Source organism: Penaeus chinensis, chromosome 7 (assembly GCF_019202785.1).
Source record: "Penaeus chinensis breed Huanghai No. 1 chromosome 7, ASM1920278v2, whole genome shotgun sequence".
NCBI lineage: Eukaryota > Metazoa > Arthropoda > Malacostraca > Decapoda > Penaeidae > Penaeus > Penaeus chinensis.
Genome location: NC_061825.1, coordinates 33,734,159 through 33,738,601, shown reverse-complemented (window position 1 = coordinate 33,738,601; position 4,443 = coordinate 33,734,159). Strand labels below are relative to the sequence as shown.

Sequence of the window (4,443 nt, the reverse complement as noted above, 5' to 3'; positions counted from 1 at the left end):
CTCTCTCTCTCTCTCTCTCTCTCTCTCTCTCTCTCTCTCCTCTCTCCCTCTTTCTTTCTTTCTCTCTCTCTCTCTCTCTTTCTCCCCCCCCCTCTCTCTCTCTCTCTCTCTCTCTCTCTCTCTCTCTCTCTCTCTCTTTCTCTCTCTCTCTCTCTCTCTCTCTCTCTCTCTCTCTCTCTCTCTCTCTCTTTCTCTCTCTCTCTCTCTCTCTCTCTCTCCCCCCCCCCTCTCTCTCTCTCTCTCTCTCTCTCTCTCACTCTCTCTCTCACTCTCTCTCTCTCTCCTCTCTCTCTCTCTCTCTCTCTCTCTCTCTCTCTCTCTCTCTCTCTCTCTCTCTCTCTCTCTCTTTCTCTCTCTCTTTCTCTCTCTCTCTCTCTCTCTCTCTCTCTCTCTCTCTCTCTCTCTCTCTCTCTCTCTCTCTCATATATATACATGTACATACATACATACATACATATTTACATAGATAGATAGATAGATTGATAGATATAGATATAGCTATAGATATATACATGTACACACACACACACATATATACATACATGCATACATATTTGCATAGATAGATAGATTGATAGATATAGATATAGATGTAAATATAGATGTGTGTGTGTGTGTGTTTGAGTGTGTGTGTATGCGTGCGTGCGTGTGTGTGTGTGTGTGTGTGTGTGTTTGAGCGTATGTGTGTGTGTGTGTGACCTGACTCAATTCACAATATACATCCTAAATTTAGAACAAAGCTCATGCCTGGACCTGGAAGGCTTCCAATGCAAATGCACTGGGACCATTCCTCTCCATTTTATCTTTATATTATCTTTATATTTTGTTCTATTTAGCCATAGATCTTTCCAGTCACCCTTTCTCTTTTAAGTGTGAAAACTACTCCCTATGTTCCTCAGTGATCACCACAATATATATAGATCCTTTGCCAGAGAGAAAAACCTGCATGAGGGAGGGTAGAGTATATGCCAGGAATTGCAACACGAGGGGAGGATGTGGAATACTCTTCTTAATATGGAGAGTTAACATCCCACCGTAAAGTGTGTTTATGTTATTGTAACAAAGGCAGAGATTTTAACTTTTTTTTTTCTTTTTTTTTTTTCTTTTTTACCGGAAAATAAGACATACAATATGTTTCTTATGATAACAGTTGATACGGGGGATAAATTCTTTAGTTGTAATGATTATTAGGTCCTGTTAATGGGAATTATTTTCTTATTTGACTTTTCAGAATATTATTTCACAGTAGTGGATGAAGTGAAAATAGAATTTGTTTATTATCATACTTAACATTTAAGGTGATTTAATCTAAGGCTTGTCATCATACCTACTAGTACCAACACATCATTAAAACTCAATGCGAGTCCTCTAGAAAATAGTTTTCTTTTATTTTTCAAAGAGTGTCTAATATGTGCCCAGACCCGGGATCGAACCGGGGACCTTTAGATCTTCAGTCTAACGCTCTCCCAACTGAGCTACCTAGGCTTGGAAACTACTAAGATACGTTTTCAAAATTAACTCTATGCACTATAAAAAAATAAAACAATCCGGCACCAGCATATACTACCAATAAAGAGTAAACTGAAAGTCGTCGTGTTCCCAAGAGAAATGAAATTATATTTAGTCCTTTAGTTTAAAATTCTTTTGTAAATCTGCTTACTGTTCGAAACAAGAATTAAACTGACGGGTAGCTTTCGTCGGAAGATATAAATACCGAAGTCTTGTTAACATCTATTGTCAACACATCCTCTTCTAAATACAGCTTTACTTACAAAGCTTTGGCGAGTAATGGTCACCAAATAATGCTAAATAAGGTGCAAATGAGTGCCAACACAATCGTTAAGGTGCCATAGTATTGCACCAGTACGAATTTATCATAGTCTTAGAGCAGAGGTAGATGATATAGTATGCACAATGTACACTGTGCCTATCTACGTATATGCTCGTACCATTTAGGTGTAATATATATATAGGCAAATTGTTAGATACATAATGTTTATCGACAAGTTTCTCTTCCTTTCAGTCAATTGTCTTTTCGAGTCTCCTTCACAGTGGCAAGAATTTCAACCTGAAATTAGTAAACAGAAATACAGTCATTTTTCCTTGTCACTTCAGCATTTTATTTCGTTTACTGTATGGATCTTGATAACCTCAATACATGCCATTATTAAAACACGGAGATTGTTCATCAAGTGCCCAGACCCGGGGTCGAACCGGGGACCTTTAGATCTTCAGTCTAACGCTCTCCCAACTGAGCTACCTAGGCTTAGAACAATGAAAAATATTAAGAATATTTGTATCTGATAAACTGTAACTGAAATGACATTTTAATAAGAAAATGATGTTAACTGTAGTTTCCCTACCTATATTCTATATTCCACTGAGGACATCCTTCTCGTAAATTTTAGATCATGTGATGCAGCCAAAAAACAAAACAAAAAACAAAAACAAAAACAAAAAAACTATTTAACAAATTTACTAACTGTAGAATAAAAAATAGGAGCGAATTTTGAAGTATGTGTATATTCCAATAAATCTTAGCTATCGAAACGTACCAGCTACAGATAACAATTATTTTCACATTTAGATTAGTTGATCATAACATGCAACATACCTAGTATACTTCAGATTACTCCAATAACACGTATTAAACACCAATCAGAGATCTATGTATCGAGGAATATTGTTAGTACATGGATGAAAATTACTTTCGCTCACAAGAAAATGAGTTAATTGAATTTCCAGCTCGTTTCTAATGAAATGTAAGAGTGGGGGTTACTATGAGAGACAGAGAGAGAGAGAGAGAGAGAGAGAGAGAGAGAGAGAGAGAGAGAGAGAGAGAGAGAGAGAGAGAGAGAGAGAGAGAGATACAGACAGACAGACAGACAGACAGACAGACAGACAGAGACAGAGGGAAACAGAAACAGAGACAGAGACAGAGACAGAGAGAAGAGAGATAAATCACTTAGAAGGTGGATGGTTAATGTCAAGTTTTGTAGACGCAAATGCAAATATTCATTCATCGTAAAACAAGAATAAGTTATCTGATTTCACCAATTTTGATTTGCTGATTAACTGAACGAAAGGGGAGAGGGGAGGGATAAGACATTGCAACAAGGTAAATTACAGTTACGGCGATGATGCAATACATCTTATTAATAGCTGGAATATGCAAATGATTAGTGCTAGTAGGTGATTGCTTAAAAAGAAGGATATTTTATATGCATTGACTTGTTTATTCGTTTCCTTATTTTGTTTATTTTACTTATTTACTTTTATTTACTTTCTTTTCTTTTCCTTTTCTTTTCTTTTTACATATATCTCGTACCTAGTGTAATGATTATCATTAACTTTTGCTCTTTCTTTGGGGCTAACAATAGATGGTAAAAATAATAATAAAAATAGTAATAATAATAATAATGATTATGATTATGATGATAATGATGAAGATAATGACGATAATGACACTAATTATACTACTAATACTAATATTACTAACCAAAAAAAAATAATAATGAAAATTATGATAATTAATATTACATTATGTAATTGTTGTTGTTTTAATTATTATCATTATTATTATTATTATTATTATTATTATTATTATTATTATTATTATTATTATTAACATCATCATTACTGTTATTATTATTATTATTGTTATTATTATTATTATTATTATTATTATTATTATTGTTATTATTATAAAAAATATTATTACCATCAGTCTGTGTTCTACGTCTACACTCCTCCTGTAAACAACACTTCATATATATCTATCATAAACTACCTATCTTATGTTGCATATTTGCCTTATTTTAATCCCGTTTCTTTCCCTTTCAATTAAACCTCTTTCCTCATCTTCTCAAACTTTCACTTTTCCCTGCCTTGAATATTATGAGAATATTGCAATATGATCCTCATAAACATCTTCGAAACTGGTCATCAAAAGATTGATTTGACACAAAGAAGAAATGTATATATATATTTTTTTCTTTGTTTCTTGTTTTTTCTTTTTCCTTTTTATTTGTTTTTCTCCTTTCTTTTTAATAATAATGATAATAATTTTGATGATGATAATAATAGTAATACCAATAGTAATAATAATACGATAATAATAACAATAATGATGATTATAATAATAATGATAATAATACTAATAATAATAATAATAACGACAACAGCAACAACAAGACAATAATGATAATACTAATAATGATAATATCATCATCATTATCATAACATATGACATACGTTTACCTGCGGCTGATAACGTTTGATCAGGAACTCATGCTTGGCTGCCGATGGTTCCACACAACAGCACTCGGGTCATGAGGAAGCCACGCGGCGACGTTAAAGCGATAGTGTGAAGGTAAATAGTGAAGCTGAGATAGTTAGTGAAACTTTAGGGAGCCAGTGGAACTTCAGGGTGTCAGTGAAGTT

The 4,443-nt window shown here is 33.6% G+C and overlaps 2 non-coding genes across 2 annotated transcripts; both read right to left on the bottom strand.

The window, feature by feature from the left end:
* Positions 1–1,412: 1,412 nt before the first annotated feature.
* Trnaf-gaa lies at positions 1,413–1,485 on the bottom strand. Its single transcript has one exon. It is a non-coding gene; the product is annotated as a tRNA-Phe (tRNA).
* A 708-nt stretch (positions 1,486–2,193) lies between these two features.
* Positions 2,194–2,266, bottom strand: Trnaf-gaa. The gene has a single exon. It is a non-coding gene; the product is annotated as a tRNA-Phe (tRNA).
* Between the last annotated feature and the right edge of the window lie 2,177 nt (positions 2,267–4,443).